We start from the raw sequence: 21396 nt of genomic DNA on the forward strand, positions 1-21396 counted from the left end.
AGTTTTTATGGTTGCAATTTTTGTAAACCTGAGTTATTTGAAATTGGTTTTATGTAAATAGATACTTGGGACGTACATAAATTACTGTAACCAATAATAACTATTGCAGGTTTCATTTTAATAATCATTTCGATTTTAATCACCAGGGATTTTTAAGCTGTTTTAAAATTAGTAATTTGACATAATTTATTATTATTTTATTTCAAATAAACCAGCCTGTTGAAATGTTAAGAGTCGAAAGAATTATTGAACGGTTTGATGTTCAGAACAGTAAAATACCGTGAACCTGATAGTGCTAAAATTGGTGGTGAGTTTTTTTACAAATCTTTGTTATATATTAATATTTATCTATAATTATTTAAGGTTAAAAGATTTTTCCAATATCTTCCGTCATTTTAAAATATCCTGTTATATACAAATAGTCCATTGAAATGTTACATTTAGTGTGCATTTCTTAGAGGAGTCAATTTTATTTTTTTAATGTGTAGGGGGGTTCAGTAGAAGCTTAAGTTCAAGTTTTTGGGGTTGAGGCCCTTGTTTCCCGGCCGCCATCTTAGAAAAAGAGGTGCAAAGGGCTTTCGCACTGTATCTCGTAAACTAGCTACCCTACAGAAAATTTAATTTCACATAAAATGAAGCAAATTAAATTTTCTACAATTTTCTATCTATTACTTTTTATCGTAAAGTGACCAACAAAAAAGTTATAAACAAAAATAAGGGAAAATTTTTTAAGAAATTTCCTTCTGGAAGTTATAACTTTTTTTACGTTTATTTCACAATAAAATAACATCATAGCGATTTTGTAGAGGATTTTTCAATAAACAATTTTCACTATAAAGTTGTTTAATTTTATTTATTATCTAGGTTTTACAGCGCTCCAAACTTGACCAGATTCTCGAATTCTCGTAGAAAAATAATGCTTTTCTATCTACGAGCGGCATTCCGTTATGCCAGCCACGAAAATCAAATTTAAGGTGAATGATCAATTTTGGTGTATTTTTATGTTTTAGAGGTCGCTGAATCCGAATATGAAGTTTATTTTTATCTAGAGTTGGTGGAACATGTTAAAAAAATAAATTTTATACAAAAATGCCAAAAATCAATTTTGATGATTTTTCAAATTTACCTCGCTGTATCTTTGGTCGCTGTAAATATTTCCTTTTAAAAATTTTACTGTATCATCTTTGAAGTACGTAGATAACAATGATATTTGTCCCAAATTTTTAAAAGGATTAAAAAAGGAGTTGTTAATTTATTAACATTTTGTCATCATATTTCGTTAGTTTCATGTTTAATTAAAAAAGTTGAGTGACAAACTTTTTAGTTTATAATTTTAACCAACACAATAATAAAATATAGTTCATGAAGAAGTTTTTTGGAAAATTTTAAGTCAAAATATATAATAGGAAAAAAGTTATGTTACTTCATATACAAGCGGCACACCCCAAAAAACGCTTATATTTCTAGATCCTTACCACGGTGTGGTGAATGGCTAATTTTTATCATACTTTATGATTTTGATATCAAAAATCGTTTCTTTGCTCTGCTTAAGAATTTTGCATTTTGCGGTTGCGTCATTCTTCTTCTGAAGCGGCGAATTTGTCCTCAAAAAACTTCTTGGGCCTTTTCTATATATGCTTAGAATTATAAGTTTTATAGTGGGAAGAAAATACAAAAACAGATTAATAATAGCATGGGAATGTTAAAATCATAATAGATTGTATGAATAAAAAATATATATAGATAGAAAAGTAAGCCTAACTTTTGTTTTTATTGTATCCCTATGAGCAGTCGAGAATCTGGTCAAGCTTGGAGCCCTGTACAACCTATATAAATAAATATAATTAAACAAAAGACTAAGTTTTCACTCTAATGGCATATAGCATATCCCACCAGAATGAAAACAATGGGAACCTTCTCTGGTTACACCTCCGAGGCTTCTACAATTTGCAAGCCATACGGATGCTGAGACTAAGGAAGATGAGGGAATTCTACAATTTACAATTCACGTCCCATCTGCTCAGCGCGGTAAAGTTCCAACGAGACTGGTTCCCTTCATACTCCACACAGAGTAAATGTAAATCAAAAATGAATAACCATTTTCAATTTCGTTGCAAAACGAAAATACAGCCGAACCATATTCCAGTCCAATCAGAGAGTGCTGCAAGCACCTCTACCGGTTTCGAAACTTATTAGTCTCTCATCAGGAGGCACATATGCTGCTCTCCCTGATCCAACCAAAACAAACCCCAGCGTGCAGTCCCGAATTGCAACGAACGAAATGGCATAGATGCCCTAGCGGCAACTGCTAGCAAAAGACTAAGTTTTCACTCTAATGGCATATAGCATATCCCACCAGAATGAAAACAATGGGAACCTTCTCTGGTTACACCTCCGAGGCTTCTACAATTTGCAAGCCATACGGATGCTGAGACTAAGGAAGATGAGGGAATTCTACAATTTACAATTCACGTCCCATCTGCTCAGCGCGGTAAAGTTCCAACGAGACTGGTTCCCTTCATACTCCACACAGAGTAAATGTAAATCAAAAATGAATAACCATTTTCAATTTCGTTCATTTTTGATTTACATTTACTCTGTGTGGAGTATGAAGGGAACCAGTCTCGTTGGAACTTTACCGCGCTGAGCAGATGGGACGTGAATTGTAAATTGTAGAATTCCCTCATCTTCCTTAGTCTCAGCATCCGTATGGCTTGCAAATTGTAGAAGCCTCGGAGGTGTAACCAGAGAAGGTTCCCATTGTTTTCATTCTGGTGGGATATGCTATATGCCATTAGAGTGAAAACTTAGTCTTTTGCTAGCAGTTGCCGCTAGGGCATCTATGCCATTTCGTTCGTTGCAATTCGGGACTGCACGCTGGGGTTTGTTTTGGTTGGATCAGGGAGAGCAGCATATGTGCCTCCTGATGAGAGACTAATAAGTTTCGAAACCGGTAGAGGTGCTTGCAGCACTCTCTGATTGGACTGGAATATGGTTCGGCTGTATTTTCGTTTTGCAACGAAATTGAAAATGGTTATTCATTTTTGATTTACATTTACTCTGTGTGGAGTATGAAGGGAACCAGTCTCGTTGGAACTTTACCGCGCTGAGCAGATGGGACGTGAATTGTAAATTGTAGAATTCCCTCATCTTCCTTAGTCTCAGCATCCGTATGGCTTGCAAATTGTAGAAGCCTCGGAGGTGTAACCAGAGAAGGTTCCCATTGTTTTCATTCTGGTGGGATATGCTATATGAAATTGAAAATGGTTATTCATTTTTTATAATTAAACAACTTTATAGTGGAAATTGTTTGCTGAAAAACACTCTACAAAATTGCTAAAATATTATTTTATTTTAAAATGAACTGAAAAAAGTTATAAGATCCAAAAGGAAACTTGTTAAAAAAAATTTACATATTTTTGGTTATATCTTTTTTGTTGGTCACTTGACGATAAAAAGTAATAGAAACAAAATGGTGGAAAATTTAATTTTCTACATTTTATGTTTAATTAGATTTTCCGTAGGGTTGGTAGTTTACGAGATATAGCGCGAAATCCCTTTGCACCCCATTTCCAAGATGGCGACCGGGGGACAAGGATGGCGACCCCAAAAACTTGAACTTAAGCTTCTACTGATCCCCCCTACACATTAAAGAAATAAAATTGACTCCTCTAAGAAATGCAAGGTACGGCCTAAAATATGTAACATTTTAATGGACTAAAATGTATTTTAGATACAGCGTTTTAGTTATAACATGAAGCCATTTCCATATATTAGTGCACTGGAATAAGTGTTACTCCCCCTATTAACTTATTTATTTTTAGCATATAAGCAAAACGCTCGGACAGGTCGATTTTTAAAATAATCATTGTATATTATAGCAACAATGTTTCGAACTTTACGCGAGCCCTCTTCAGGCGACAAGCATAACTTTGATTTTTTTTAATGGGAAAGTACATGTGACACCTCATTTAAAAGCTTTTGAAATACTGACGTATACAAAAATGTATAATACATTAATCCTTTTTGAGAGCGTAGGCGCAAAAATTCGGTGGAATTCGTTTTAAATGCATTTATTTTGTTCGAATCCTGAGAAAACTCATAAGTATTTTTGAAAAATTTAAACGAAGAATGACATATTATAGTATTATTGAGGGTCGAAAGTCCTTCAGAACTTCTACAATGTTTATTTTAAAAGTCACAGGGGTGAAAAAAAGAGAAAATATAGTGTGATTTTTAATTTCAAATATATCATTCAAAATAAACTTTCTGTTTATTCTAAGGGACTTTCGGCCATCGGTAATAATGTAATATTTCATTCTGCGTTTAAATTTTTCACAAATACCTATTAGTTTTCTCAGGATTAGAAAAAAATAAATGCATTAAAAATAATTCGACCGAAATTTTGCGCCTACGCTCTCAAAAAGGATTAAAGTATTATACATTTTTGTAATCAGTACTTCAAAAGCTTTTAGATGAGAAGTCACATGATGTACTTTTCTATTTAAAAAAATCGAAGTTATGCCTGTCACCTGAAGAGTGGTTGCGTTAAGTTCAAAACGTCGATGCTATAATATACTATCATTATTTTAAAAATCGACCTGTGCGAGTGTTTCGCTTACGTGCTAAAAATATATAAGTTAATAAGGGGGAGGTAACACTTATTCCAGCGCACTGTATGTATAAGCTCCGTAACTTGTTTCTTACAATTTTCAATCAAATGTTGAACAATATATGATTCAAAAAACCTTTATTAATGTCAGGTTCTGGCATTTATAATCGATACTATCGTCACTTACGTAAAAATTACTTACCTATTCTAATAACTATTTTTTTTTCGAATGAAAAATCTTTAATTAGAGAAATTAAAATAAACACTGTGATGGTTGAAATGTAAATTCAGGATAATTTAAACACGAAATATGCACGACATAACTTATTATTTACAAAGTTGGTCTTTTTTTTTAACTTGCATTTAAAGAAAATGGGAATTATTTAAAATATACTTAAGGGGAAAGGCGCCAAATATCGCCTGTCAAAATTTTCAATGTGTTTTAAATGTATTCATTTTTTTCAAATCCTGAGAAAACATACAGAAACATAGAGAAATATTTTTAAAAAATTTAAACGCAGAATGAAAGATTACTTTATTACTGAGGGTCGAAAGTCCCTGAAAACTTCTATAATGTTTATTTTTATAAGTTACAGGGGTAAAAATAAAAGAGAAAATTAAGTGTGATTTTTAATTGCAAATATTTTATTTAAAAAACTTTCTATTTATTCTAAGGCACTTCCGGCCCTCTGTAATAACGTAGTCTTTCATTCTGCGTTTAAATTTTTCAAAAATACTTATAAGTTTTCTCAGGATTCGAAAAAAATTAATACAGTTAAAACACATTAAAAATTTTGACAGGACACTATTTGTGCATTTCCCCTTAAGCCGTTCTCCTTAAGCCTTTTTGAGTAACTTTATTGCATATGCAGAAAACAATTTTTGCTAGGAATATAATAAAAAAAGGTTGTTAAGAGCAAGGTGGATAATATATTCTATGACGAACTGGGAACGCAACGGATTTTGTTTTGTATGCTTATCTTTTACAAAATAGTAAAAATGGGGACAAAAAACTATTAAACCATTGTTCCGGAAATACTATACTATGACAAACCAGGCAATAACAGACATGAGCAATTATAGAATAAGTAGTAAAGGAACAGATATATACATAAATAATGACCAAGGACTTGAGCAACGAGTGACAAGAAAGGGAAAACGCATAAAAATGCAGTCAGCATCGACCGGGAATATAAACAGTAACTATTTAAAACCCACATGTAACAAGAAAGAGTTTAATGACACGGCCCACAAAAACAGATGGATGGATATTAGCCACATGGAATGTCAGAGGTCTCAATGGCAAAGAACCCACAGGATGAATATTAGCAACATGGAATATCAGAGGTCTCAACGGCAAAGAAGTCGAACATGCTGAAGAATTTAAGAAAAATCAAATAGACCTACTGGGTAAAACAGAGACCAAAAAGAAGGGAAAAACACACAGTTTTTAGAAAATGGACACTTCCTCATCGCCAGTGAACTGTCACTTGGCGAAAGGGCAAAAGAAAGGGTAGGCTGCCTTACACACAGTAACCTAATAAAAAGTATTAAAGATTGGGATCCATTTCCGAAAGGATCCCAAAGATAAGACCAGTAACTGCGATATTCAAACGAATCAATATCATCGTTATGTATGAAATAAATGATGACGAAAGAGCAGCTAGCAAAGACCTATTCTGGGATAAAGCCTCAGAAATAATAGACAGTTTAGAAGGCAATACAGTATTAGGGGGCATAAATGGTCGAGTGGGTGTGTAAGAGATGAACATTAGGGTGGAGTGAAAATAAAACAAAATTTTTTTTTTTCTCAAATTTTTTCGCCTGTATGCGGAAAAGTGGTCTCACGTGTAGTGTAAGTAGCTTGCAAAAAATGAATTTGATGGGATAATTTTTTCCGGTGCCCCAAGCCACCTAAAAATTAAGATAACGTGAAAATAAAACAAAAATTTTTTTTTCTCAAATTTTTTCGCCTGTATGTGGAAAAGTGGTCTCACGTGTAGTGTAAGTAGCTTGCAAAAAATGAATTTGATGCGATAATTTTTTCCGGTGCCCCGAGCCACCTAAAAATTAAAATAAAGTGATTTTTTTTGCAGCTCTTCGCTTGTTTTCCGTGAAAACAACCCAGAACTCACCACGAGGAGGTGGCTGCAATTCGAGTTCCACCCACCCACCCACCTTTAAAACGTTTATGATTTAATGCTTGAGATTAGCTAAAAACTCAACTTTTGTGTTAAATTTAGGTAATGCTTGTCGGGAAACTATTTGGGACCTTATGAAGCCATCTCTTGCTTCAGGCCCACATACTTTTAAGGATGCCTCTGTTACCAACTTAACGCAGCGTTCTATAGCTTGGGAGTGACAGGGAAAACGTAGTATCTCCATTTCTTCAGGAACATCTTTAATCATCTGTTTTAGATCTTCTGTTGAAATTTTTTTTGTCATTGGAGGTTCGCTTATCACTAATTGTTGCCAGTCAATCATTTCAATGTAGTCATTTGCGTTAAAGTTAATTTCTGGGACTTTAAATTTTCTTATTTCATGGGAGTTTCTGGATTTTAAGATTCGCCGCAAACCTAACTCTCTGATATGCTGCCGTTCATCACAAAGCATTGCTATCAACACATTTTCAGGATGTGCAAAATAACCATTAATTTGTATTATCCTGTCCACTATTTTTTGCAGTTCAGGTGACAAATACCTCGTCCTTTTTACTAAATTAAATAAATGTACTGGTCCATCAAAACAAAATGGTCTTGCTTTAATCTCGAACCACAGTGGGGCATATACGTTTTGTATATAGCATACCAAAGATTTTAGGTTTTCCGAAGGAGGATCTGTTGCTACGTAAAGACGAAGAATTCTGCTTGCAGTTGTTAGCCATCTAGCATGTGAAATTTTTCCCGGTTGTCTTCTTGCTAAGTCACTCGAGATTTTACCGTTAGATACTGAATTACTAATTTCAAATAAATATTTCTGATCCGTGCTAAGCTTCTCGATTTCCTTTGCATCATATTTGGGTAAAACTGATCGAATTTGCTCAAATTTAACTACAGGAAGATGCTCGCAGTTTTGTAGTCCTTTTCCAATTTGTCCTGAAAACTCACGTGGTCCGGTAGTTTCTCCATCCAAGTGCTTTATTAGATGGCGCAGAGGTAGTTCATTGGTATGTAATATGCAAATAAACCATTGCATTGATCGACCAATTGCAAGTTCTACTTTACGGATAACACCATTGTGAATACCTGTATTGACAGCAGTTCCGTCGCATCCAACAGCTACCAAATTATCAAGGTCTACATTTTTATTTAGAAAGTCCAACATTGTCTTGCTGATTTCTTCTGCACTACCCGACGATACACTAATATGTCCTATATATTTTGACTTGGGCTCAGAGACTAAGACAATATGTTCTTCAGATATGGTAGTTTTGTAGTATTTATTATCCTTCATTTCATTTTGTAGAGTTCTATCTTTTCTACCATCAAAATAGATTCCATGAAGAAATTTAAAAATTTTTGTATCATCAATTTTAATCTGGTTGCGCCTTTTTTTTCTCTCCCGCCTAATTTTACTCCGATCTATGATTTTGTCATGACTTTCTACCGAGATGAAACTTAGATCTTGCAACACCGAGTTTGTTATTATGGATGCTACTCTATCAGATACTCCTGTACGATCGCATGCTTGAGCTAAGTTTGGCAAACTAATTCGCATTTGTTTTGTTTTTTTTGTATTCGGTAAATCGTCTTTTGTTCCGGTTTTTGTATTTTTCTCGTAGACACTTGTGGCACTTTCATCTGAAGACTCACTTATAATTTGTTCTACTGGAAGATGTGTTTCGGATCTTGATGAAGAAGATGTAGCTATTGGAGATTGTGTTTCCACAATTTTCCGGTAAATAGAGCGTTCTAGTTTTTTGGTAATTACTTTATCCACCGAACCAATTACCATTTTTCTATCATGCCTCTGATCTTTAATGAAGTCATGCTCTCGAGCCGGTATTTTATTTTTGCATTTGCATAATAAATAGTCAGAACATTTGCATGATGCAATATCAAACAATTTCTTTTCCAATAAATCTCTAAAATCTTTAACCTTTCTTTGCATATTGGCTGAGTTTCTACTTTTCATAGGTTTTTTAATATTTCTGTATTTTTGATGTAATTCCTTTAATTTAGATTTAATTTGTTGATCGGATATTATCGGAATGGATGCTTTAACCCACAGCAATTTTAATTCAACAAGAAGAATTTCATTAATGTCACTAACAGTTGGTTCAGCATTATTTGCTGCAGCTTCTTTCATAAACTGGCGAATACACAAAAAGTTTCTGATAACATCAGCACAGGTCGGTAACATATTGTCTTTAAACTTCCTTGGTGCTCCAAAAACACAACAAGCGACGTCTGTTCGTGTTTTAGGCATGTTTTCTTTTTTTACGGATCTCACGGACACAGTTTAACAACACAGAATAAAACAACGGTTCACTGTATTGCATCTAAATTGATACTAATACAAGAAACGCAGTTTGCTCTCGAATCGAACTACTACCAAAATTAACCAAGTAAGTATTAACGAAGGCGGGCGCATCGGCGCATTACTTTAGTGGGAGGCCAATAGCCTCAAATTTCGAAGTAGTGGGGGCACCGCTAAACGAAGTCCGATCGATTTGAAATTTTGCAGGGTATTACAACAAATATGCAGACCACTTTTCCGCATACAGGCATTTTAAATTTTAAAAGTTGATTTTTTCGCTCCACCCTAATGAACATACCCCAAATGTATTAGGACCATATGGAGAAGAAATAAAAAATGACAATGGGCAACGTATTATTAATAAGTGGAGAGAAAATAATCTAATAATAATGAACACATGTCTTAAACACAAAGATGCACATAAATATATAGTCCGTCCGCTATAACTTTTCCTATGCGGTACGATTCATTTTCAATCAAATTAAATCAAAACATAAATTGAAACGAACTTCGATGTGTATATACATTTTGTATACTGTATACTATATACTACACACATCGACATACGTTTCACTTTCTGTTTTGACTTAATTTGATTGAAAATGAACCGTACCGCATGGGAAAAGTTATAGCGGACGGACTATACAAGAGAAGTCAAAAACAGAGGCTAAAGATCCATCATAGACTATGTGTTAGTGGATAGATCATCAAGGAAATGTATTAAAGACGTAAGAGTAAAACGAGGAGCTGAAGTATATAGTGACCACTACCTAGTTGTAGCCAGGACCAGCTTGGGAGTGCGACGAGAATCAATAACGAAAGAGACAAAGAAAATAAGTAAAGCTAACAATACACCCACTATAGAAGTAATCAGGTCGTATAAGCTAGCAGACAAGGAGAGAGCAAACAAGTTTGAAAACTACTTTAATAACTACCTAAAAGAGCAAGATGAACATGACTGTGATTTAGACCAAACTTAGCAAATACTGAAAGAAGCACTCCTAAACGGTGGTAAACAAGTATGTATAATAACAAGAAATAACAGAAGCAAGAAGTGTACAAACTAGTGAAACGATTAAATAAAAGCAGAAATAAAGTCCAAGAAGATAGTTTGGAAAAAGTATTTAAGAAACGAACCCACAGACAACTACCAAAAATACAAACTGCAAAGAATCAAAGTCAAAGATATGGTACTAGCAGCGAAACGGAAAAGCTGGGAGGAATTCGGAAACAAGAAGACTACCACTCTAACGAATAGCTATTTGTATAACAAGGGAGGAAAGTGCTACTTTTCCTTCATTTCCTCATTTTCTTAATTATTCAAGGGAGGAAAAGGTACTTTACTCCCATGTTATACATGTGGTTTTTCCACCTTCTTCAAATAACAAGTAATTTTTTCATTTTTCCTTAATTTATTTATGTAACTAACCAACAAAATGTATTAGAACTAAAACTAACAAGTAGGCAAATTATAACTGTCAACTGTCAAATATAAGTCAAATTATTAATGTAAACATTGTTCAATCAAAATAACAATTTACTGTTTTTTACCATTCTGCAAAATACAGGGTGTTTTATAAATAAACGTTAAAATGGTACTTACGATACTTACATAATAGAAATAGATATTGTACAGGCGTCAATAAGTTATATTTCATGAATAAAACACCATGACGTCACTTTTACTTTTCCTCCCTAGGCAGTAAAAGTCCAACTTTGCTTCCTACAATCAGGTCCGCAAAAGTATACTTTCGGTAGAGGTAGGTGGAAAAAGTTATTCTTCAAACAAGCGACAAGGGCATTGCATTGCTAACAAAAGTTTGTAATAAGGTATGGAGTGAGAGCCAAATACCAAAAGATTGGGAAGTGGGAGTTATTTTACCCATTTTCAGAAAGGGAGAGAGACGAGAATGTTGTAACTACAGAGGAATAACACTACTGAGCATCCCATCCAAAATGTATGAGAGAATATTAGGAAAACGTCTTTTACAAGAAGTTGATTTTAAAATGAAACAATCACAGAGTGGATTTAGAAAAGGCAGAAGCATCCAAGATCACATTTTTACCATCAATAAACTAATACAAAAGGCACGGAACTCAAGCACTGAGTTATACTAAGCTTTTATAGACTTAGAAAAGGCATTTGATAGTACTCCAAGGAAGGTGATAGCCTAAAAAAGAAAGGTGTGAAAATCAAAGTCAGGGAAGCCATTATGAGTGTATACAGACATACAGGGAACAGGGTCAGAACCGATAATATGGAATCCGAAGAGTTCATACTAAATGAGGGTATACGTCAAGGGGGAGTCCTAGGCTCGCCCCATACTGTTTAACATTGTCCTGGATTACATAATAAAGGAACTAGAGCAGAAACATTGAAAGTATATGCCGGACATAGAAATCTAGAAGCAGTGTGGATCTCAGAGTGTTCATACGCAGACTATCTGGTGATATTTGGGATAAATGAAGAAGCACTCAAGCAAAATTTACAAGTATGGAATGCTGCACTAATTAAACGAAATTTGAGGATCAATAATGAGAAGACGAAAGTAATGGTATGTGGAAAAAATAGTAAAACAAACGAAGATAACAATTAACGGAAATACACTTGAAGAAATCGAAACTTACAAATATTTGGGAGTACAAATAAAGAACAGAGGAACTGAAGAAACTGAAATAAGCTCGAGAATATAAAGTGCTGCTCGGATGTACCACGCACTCAAAAGTAAGTTTTTGTCCAAAAAAGAAGTATCCCAAAAAGCCTAAGTGACCATATACAAGACGGTGTTTGTCCCAATTTTAACTTTTGCTAGTGAAAGTTGGACGCTTACTGCAAAATCAAGAACGAAAATACAAAGCATAGAAATGAAGTTTCTTAGAAAAATAATGGGTGTAACCAGGTTAGACAGGATTAGAAATGAGGCAGTCAGAGAACATCTTCAGGTTCAACCAATTATTAGGAAAAATTAAGAGGTCCAAATGATATGGTATGGACACATCGTTAGAATGAATCAAGAAAGAGCAGTTAAAAAGTATGGAAAGCCAGAAGACAGACTAAGAGACCAAGGGGCAGGCCAATAAAAACATGGGATGATAATGTAACCTTAATCCTAGAGACAAGAGGAATCCGCAAAGAACAAGCAAGAAACCAAGCAAAGATTAAGAAATAATGGAAACAAATTGAGGAGTTTGCTGTAAGAAGGGTGCAGCTCCATATTTGGTAATTGTTGTGAGATTTAAAAAAACTGTTTTTTAATAAAAGTTTTTATTTTAACCCGAAAGACATAATATCAATCGATGACAAACAGATTTAGTCAATACTTGGGACTATTTTGAAGTAGATAATTACTGAAAAAATAAGAAAAAAAGTTGAAAAAAAGTTGGATTTGCATCTTTTTTGCACCAAATACGTGAAATAATGCTTCTTTACCACCATTTTTGAGAAAAAAAAAACAAATTCCCAACAAAAACTCTTTTATTCGGTTACAGCAATCAAACGACTATGGTTTGCCTACTACACAAATAAGAAAAAATCAGTAAAAAGAATCAGGTTGGTGTCAAAAAATGGAATTTAGAAAAAAATAAAACATTAAACACACGCTCAAACACATCCTTCATTGATCTACCTTAAAGATACGCAGTAATGATAGCGACAAACAAGTCAATACAAATCAGCTGCCCTGCCTGCCCTGCGCCAACAGAAGATGACCTTGCATTCCACGAAAATCACCGAACATTCACAATCGTTTGGTGCAAAAAGGATGCACGTCCGGAGCTGCACCCTTCTTGCACCAAATAACTGAGGAGGCAGATTCATAAAGACGTATAATTCTTTATTTATTATCGGATCTGCATCTTTCCCCAAAAACGGTCTAAAAATGGAGCTGCATCCTTCTTACAGCAAACTCCTCAATTGTGAATGCAAATAACTCAAGATATTACACCCGACACCTTAGGGAAAATGGGTTTAGGATTATATTTATCTGCTTATCTTTCTCCAGAAAAAGTGTGCTATCAAACAACCAATGCACCTCCTGCATAGATTTGGAAAAGGAATTTGATCGCATCCATCAAGATCTAGTTTTTGAATACATGGAATATGCTGATCTTGATAGCTATAATTTCAGGCTCTCAAATTTTACTGCATTTTCTCTTATTTTGGAAGAAATATTTAACAAACCTCTCAAAGGTATTCAAGAATTTGTAAAAATAAATAATAGAATAATGTACTCCAAAGATAGGGCAATATTTACTAAATCTTTTGAAGTCGTCGTAGACGTGATAATATCATTACCACGAATACCAAATTAATGATAGTGGGGGACATATAGTTTGTACTTAACAACTCAGTGGTGCAGTCTCTGATATAGAAGGATATTTTAAATATTTTTCATCAGAGCCAACAGTGGCTCTGATGAAAAAATCTTTTCAGAATTAAGATATCTATGTAAAAAGTTCTTCATGTCTTAAAAGTGTTGCGCGCAGGTACGATGTTCTACGTCTCAGCATGCTTCTTTTCCCTTGAATCTTTCCCTGTATAATCAATTGGAGCAAGTTATATCTTTCTCCACGTGTAATGGTAGGGGAGCAAAGTATGCTAAATGTGCAGTCACTCGAGCGCTTTGGGGACCTATGGGGTTGTGAAGAGTAGGTCCCAAAACCAAAAAATTTAAGTAAAGTTTTCCATTTTAGTGGGCGCTTGCCATTTTTTAATTTAATTTTCCATTTCCAACAAAAGTTTTTTCCGATTATAACGCCATCTATCCATAATTCGAAAAAATGTTTCGCATAAAAGTTACTTATTTTTACGTAAGGAATCCAAATCTGTAATAAAAAATGGGGGCTCCCATTTAGGATTTTAAAGTAACCCTCCACCCCACCTCCATGGGAGGTCGTGTGTGGTGCCATTCTAAAGATTTTTTAAAAATATTGAATAAGTGTATTTTACAGTTTTTCGATCTGATGTTCATTTCGCGAAATATTGCGGGATTCCTATTTCAAATATTTAATTTACCCCCCACTCCTCTCCGTGGGAAGTCGTGTATAGTATCATTCGATAGATTTTTAAAAAATATTGAGCACAAATTTTTTAGTTTTTCGATCTGTCATTTATTTCGCGAAATATTCGCTTTTTTCTTGTGAAACTTTGGGACTCGCCCATTTCCTTACGCCCGGCTCAAATCGTCAGATTTTTGAAATATACACTCTTTTGCATGTATTTAACTTACCTTATCTTAATCTGACAATTTGGAGTTTTTTTAAGGATATATATTTTTTTTCGGGCCCCCCTTAACGAACTCCCCTGTGTTAAGAGCCAATATATGGTAGACGTACATCTGCAGGGTACCAGGTTTCTCCCCATATGATAATCTGACGCGCTCGAGTAACTGCAAAAATCCCCGCTTGGGCTCCCCTACCATAATATATCCGATATGTTAAAATTTTCTTGATTTGCTGGTATTTAAAATTTCCATTTCTTTATTTATCTTTCTCAGAACTCTCTGTTTGTGACGTGTTCTGTCCAAAATATTTTCAGAATTTTTATATACACACATAGATCGACTGATTGGTATTTTTTCACTTAGCCGCATTCAAGGTCCAAGCTTATATTCCATAAAATTTCTTTTATTTTTTACCTATGCAGGCGTGAAATTTTAAATACCGTAACTTTAGAAGTGGGATTTAATAATAATAGTCGGAGAGATAGAAGCGGATTTTGTGCGTGAAAAGTAATATGGAAAAACTATACGGGGGTGTGTTGAATTAGTTGTGTACATGACTTTCCCCAACGGCCGGAAACCAAAGTGGGGGACGAGGGTAGTTTTAAGGGGTCAAAGTCGCGGTTTTAATTATTTTTTTTGTGACGCTCATGATCGAGCTATGCACCAAAATTTAAGAAAAAGTAGGTCATGACGTAACTAAGTAAAATCTCCAGGGGTGACATGCTGTCGGGCAGTGATGAATATAAAAAATAAGGGGTTTTTTGCGACGTTCGTGATTGAGATAGTTCACCAAAATTTGTAAATAAATAGACCATGACATAACTAAGTAAAATCCCCAGAGCCGGAAACCAGAGTGGGGGACGAGGGTAGTTATAAGGGGTCAAAATCTCAGTTTTTATTATTTTTTCTGTGACGCTCATGATCGAGATAGTGCACCAAAATTTGGGAATAAGTAGGATATGACGTACCTAAGTAAAATCTTCAGGGGCGGAACACTGCGTGGGCGACAAAGGTGTGGGGGCAGGGGTGGTTATAAAAATTATAAACGATTTTTTATGACGTTCGTAATCGAGATAGTGAACCAAAATTTGGGAGTAAGTAGATAATGACGTAACTAAGAAAAATCTCCAAGGCTGGAAACCAGAGTTTGGGATGAGGGTAGTTTTAAGCGGTCAAAGTCGCAGTTTGTATTATTTTTTTTTGTGACGCATCACAACATCTGTCCCTTACGCAGCGTTCCACCCCTGGAGATTTTACTTAGTAATGTCATGATCTACTTATTCGCAAATTTGGTGCATCTCGATCACGAACGGCAAGAAACCTCTTATATTTTTATACTCTCTCCTGCCTACCACCCCTTTGTACCCCAAGCAGCGTTTCGCCCCTGGAGATTTTACTTAGTTACCTCATGACCTACTTACTCCAAAATTTTGGTGCACTCTCACCATCATGAGTGTCACAAAAAAATAATAAAAACCGCGACTTTTACCCCTTATAACTACCCTCGTCACCCACTCTGGTTTCCGCATCTGGGGGAAGTTATGTCATGGTCTACTTATTCCCAAATTTTTGTGCACTATCTCAATCACGAACGTCGCAAAAACACCTTATATTTTTTATATTCACTCCTGCTTCACCCCTTTGTCGGCCACGCAGCGTGCCATCCTGGAGATTTTACTTAGTTACGTCATGACCTACATATTTCCAAATTTTGGTGCACTATCTCGATCATGAGCGTCACAAAAAAATTAATAAAACCGCGACTTTGACCCTTTATAACCGTCATCCCCCACTCTGGTTTCCGGCTCTAGGGATTTTAATTAGTTTTGTCATGGTCTACTTATTCCCAAATTTTGGTGCACTATCTCAATCACATACGTCGCAAAAACCCTTTATATTTTTTATATTCACCCCTACCCCCACCCCTTTTTTGGTCACGCAGCGTTCCGCCCCTAGAGATTTTACTTAGTTACGTCATGACCTACTTATTCCCAAATTTTGGTGCACTGTCTCGATCATAAGCATCAAAAAAAATTAATAAAAACCGCGACTTCGACTCCTTATAACTACCCTCGTCCCCCACTCTGGTTTCCGGCCGTTGGGGAAAGTCATGTACACAACTAATTCAACATATCCCAGTATAGTTTTTTCATATTACTTATCACGCACAAAATCCGCTCCCAGCTCTTAGACTATAATTTATTTAAAAGTTTTTAATAATATCTACTAAAAAGTAAACGATAATGAATCGAAAGCAAACAATCTCAGTGGTTGACAACCGGACTAAAGCTTTGAATTTTTTTTCCTAATTATTTGCGTACCTTCTCAAGCTTCTGATTTTTTTTACGTTTTATCACTTGAAATCTCAAAATTTTCAGCGACAATAGCATATTCAGAAATCGCAAATTTTCAGGAGAGCAAAAACAAGATTTTGTGTATACCATTGATTTTTTTCTCTGCAACTTCCTTACCTTATCTAAGTTAACCAAATTCTGCACTCATATTGATTATGCGTGTAGCTATCTAATGCTAGTATGTATTTATTTTTAGTTATTGGCATTGCTCCACCCTGAAAATCACCCTTAAAATATGATAAGGCGCTATAGCTAAGGCATATTCAAAATTCGAGGCTTTAGGGGGCGTTCATGGTGCACGCTGGTTTCTGAGTCAGAATGCCGACGCCGAGTCGGTGTAGCTAAATCCTTTGTATTTCAATGGGCCTGTTCAGATTGCATCAGCGTGCTAACAACTAAACACGAATGATAATTCACACACCGACTCGGGTTCTGGCTGTCTGACTCCCGAAACCAGCGTGCATCTTGGACGTACCCTTCGGGCGTACCAACCTGCTATATCACCGGTTATGGTACTACAGAAATTTTAATTAAGTAATTTTTCTTGGCTAACAAACTAAATGCATTATCACGTCATGTTAGCGCAATACTTAAAAATGAACGGTACTTACCAAACATCTACTCTCGACCACAGCGTAACTTAAGCTGCCTTGTAGCGTGCTTGCTAATGCTGAGGGAGCCTAAACAAGAAAAATGGTAATAACGACACAGGCGCACTATGTAGATTCTAAGATAATTAAATTCCATTATTCCACAATGAAGGCAACGTCTAAAGGCACGTGTTAGGCCAAAAAACAGATTTTCCATTTTTTAGGGTTATGGCACTAGGAATGTCAGGGTACGAGATAATTACCACAAAAAAGGAAATATTAAAATAGGGTTGAACGCTCGGATATATAAATTTTTTAAATAAAAGGCAGATATCGACCACAGCTATTTATTAAATATTGACCAAGTCCTTTTAAATGAACATACTCCTGCATACCAAGTCACCTAGGGCTTGATAACACGGAAAGAATCCCACCAGAGCTCAATATTTTCGATGCCGTAGGTATCTGGTATAAGTCAATTTTCCCCTGAGAGGGAGAGCCGTATGGCTAAATCTGGAATACAAATAACGAAATAACACACACTGGACAAATGTCAAACATATTAAAATATTATTGATCAGTTGAACATCATAGACAACAAAATAGAGAACAGAATAGGTCGAGACCACATTTTCGGGTTTGGAGGTAAATATTACAAGAATTTTTGCTCGCCAAGCGATCGTCCGGCAACTAGTAAATTATTACCGGTAATACAAAAAATGTGTGGCTATTACCGGCTATATGGCTGAGATATACTAAAAACATTCCCCTACTGGTCGGTGTTGTGGGTTACACTGACAGCTACTGTGTTGCAGCTACATATTACAGTAAAAATACTGCACGTTTAGAGGCACATTACAAGCCTGTCTACCGAATCTTCCTGGATCTTCTACCTGGATCGAATCTTCCACGTCTCATATGAACAAAATTAAACCGTATATATGTTATAGTCAAAGCCCGAATTTCAGGCACTCCTAGGTAGGCAATCCTCAGGTGTGACTGAAGCTGTTAGTCAAATTCCGAACCAAATTACAGTTTCGACCTTTGACTAGTCAAACCTAGGAGATACTAAATTGGTCATGAAAAGGTCGAAATTCAATTTTATGAAATCGGTGTTTGACTAGTCAAACCCCGATCAGCTACTAAAATGTCGTAATTTGTTAGATTAAGGGCCGGTTGTTCGAACGCTAATCAAACATAATCATTATCAAATATTTAATTACTGTCACAACTGTCAATGTCAACTTTGATTGGGTTGCTAAAAACATAATTATTGCTTACAATTATGAAATTAGTTAATCAATTATGTTAATAATTGTTATGTTAATTGATTAACTGATCTTATAATTATAATCAACTATGTTTTCAGCAACCCAACCAAAGTTGACGTTGACAGTTGTGACAGTAATTAAATAATTGATAGTGATCATTGTTGATTAGCGTTCGAACAACCGGCCCTTAGTTTAATAAAACGTAATTTTTTAAATTTAATGTTTATTATTTTTATATTGTCGTAATTAAAATAAAAAAGTAGTATTTATTCTCAAATGTTGAGGCATTATGGCACTTAGAGTTGCACAATACGTTAGACCTTGACATTTTGCACTTACATACAGTTAAGTCCGGGAATCTTTACCCGTGCGTCATCATTTAAAGCATACGAAATAAGTTGATGATAAGTCGGAAATTGAAATTTACTAAACGCAACAGCAAGTGACAGTAAGTGGCTTGCTGTTGCGTTTATTAAATTTCAATTTCCGACTTATCATCAACTTATTTCGTAAATTTTAAATGATGACGCACGGGTAAAGATTCCCGGACTCAACTGTAAAGAAGAGCATTTCCGATTGCAGTAGCATTTTATAATTTCCAATTTCCTTGTCCTCCAAATTTCGAATCTTTTGTACTAATTTCTCTTAGAGACAGCTTAACGTCTGGAACATTTTCGAAATTAAGAAAATTCTCTTTGCATTCTCTTATTTTTGATTTCTTGAAAAAAGTGTGTTTATTGTTCCGTATGTCGTACCAACTCTTTATAAACCGTCAATTGTTTTAATCTTTTATGATAACCAAAATATAAAAAAAATATTAAATTTTTTACACAGAATAAAAATATTTTGAGGAAATAGATTCCACAGAATTGTATGAGTTTAGTATACACTCCCAATATTTCCAATAATTCTTCTATTTTTAATTAAACTTTATTTGAGCTGTTAATATTGTGAAATAGGGAATTTTGTGTTTTACGTTTCCTACTTTGAATTTGTCAAAATGCATCTCAGTTGAGCGAACGGAGTCTGATTATTATTTACACGTAATTTGGTTTGACTAAGTATATGAATTCTATTTTAGCACAAAGAGATGGAATGGGAATGTCATCTTTAAAACTGTGATAGGAGATATTGCAATCGGAGAAAAAACTATGGATCACCTTAGACCATAATACTAACGAAAACCCCTGAAACGTCGTCACTAGGAGGGGAAGAAAATTCTCAAACAATTCAAATTATGTACCTACTTCTTCAGATGTGGTTGTCTTCATGCGTTGTGCACATACAGAAATGATTAAAATAAATAAAGGAAAGGCGATTGAAGGTCTTCATGTCAAGGCTAATGCTATTAAACAATTAAGTGAAAAAAAATTCCTCCAATTTCAATCGGAAAAACTGCAACAATACCTACGCTACAATAACTGCAACAATAATACGCTTTGATAGAGCCAAAGGAGATGCTTGAAATATTTTAGGTATCATACAAGCGAAAACAGTTGATGCTTTATATAGAGTTAATACGAAATAAGGAACAATAAACACACTTTTTTCAAGAAATCAAATAAGAAAATGCAAAGAGAATTTTCCTAATTTTGAAGATGTTCCAGATGTTAAGCTGTCTCTAAGAGAAATTAATACTAAAGATTCGACATTTGGAGGATAAGGCTTTATAAAATGCTACTGTAATCAGAAATGCTCTTCAAAATTAGGTAAGTGTAAAAGGTATAACGTATTGTGCAACTCTTAATGCCATAATGCCTCAAACTGTGATAATTAACACCATTTTTGTTATTTTATATAAGACAATCTAAAAATAAGAAATAATAAAATAAAAAAAATACGTTTGATTAAACCCAATCTAAAAAATTACCACATTTTAATAGCTGATCGGGGCTTGACTAGTCAAATCCTGATTTCATAAAATTAAATTTCGACCTTTGTCTGACCAACTTAGTCTCTCCTAGGTTTGACTAGTCAAAGACCGAAACTGTAATTTAGTTCGGACTTGACTATGACCGTCAGTCAGACCTGAGGATTGCCTACCTAGGAGTGCCTGAAATTCGGGCTTTGAATATAGCAAATACACGGTGCATGGCAAATGTGTCGAGTGCCGAATCTCTGTACCGATGGAGTCACGCAAAAAGCACATTGTGCTATTGTGGATCACCGAGATAGACCATCCACTACTTCATGTCGGACTGCCTAATTCACAAAATTTGTGAACTCTTCTTCTTCAGCCTATTTGCATCCACTCCTGGACAAAGGCTTCCCCGTCTCCACTCTTCTCTATCTTGTGCTATTTGGTGCCAGTTTCTCCCCACTTTGGCTTTGATGTCTTCTAGCCATCGTTTTTCTGGTGTTTCTCTACTACGACTGTGCTCGCGTGGTCCCCAATGTACAATGTTTTTCGTCCATCTGTCGTTGTTTTGCCGTGCCACGTGTCCTACCCAGTTCCATTTCAGTTGTGCAATTCCTCCAATTACATCTTCCACCCTCGTCCTGCTTCGCACGTCCTCGTTTCGGATATGTTCTCTCAGAGATACTCTCAACATAGTATAGCTCATTCGATTGCCCTCTGTGTTGCTCTTAATCTATTGGCTGACAGCTCTGTAAGCAGGGCTGCTTTATCCATTTGGCAATATAGGCAGTTGCCTAGGGCGGCAAATTGTGAGAGGGCGGCAAAAATATTGTACAAAAAATATTTGTATATAAAAATTAAAATCGAATAACAAGTATGTATGTTCATCCATCAATGAAATACAAGTGGGCATTAATTTCTAAATAGAATAAAGCAAATTGCATTCATAACAAAAATAAAACAAACATAGGATTCTGTTATCTTAACACTATTCATTCAAAAAGCACGGA

At 35.1% G+C, this 21396-nt stretch overlaps 1 protein-coding gene across 2 annotated transcripts in view; it reads left to right on the forward strand.

The window, feature by feature from the left end:
- The window catches only part of LOC114336201 (scavenger receptor class B member 1), a 424275-nt gene that overhangs the window by 21201 nt on the left and 381678 nt on the right, over window positions 1–21396 (forward strand). Inside the window, exon 1 of one of the 2 annotated variants that reach the window (XM_050645644.1) lies at window positions 20117–20237. The exons of the other annotated variant lie outside the window; for it this stretch is intronic. The gene's annotated coding sequence lies outside the window, so the exon portion shown is untranslated. Of the gene's footprint in view, window positions 1–20116; window positions 20238–21396 lie in introns of those variants that run through there. 2 annotated transcript variants of the gene reach the window in all.

Source organism: Diabrotica virgifera, chromosome 3 (assembly GCF_917563875.1).
Source record: "Diabrotica virgifera virgifera chromosome 3, PGI_DIABVI_V3a".
NCBI classification, from domain to species: Eukaryota; Metazoa; Arthropoda; class Insecta; order Coleoptera; family Chrysomelidae; genus Diabrotica; species Diabrotica virgifera.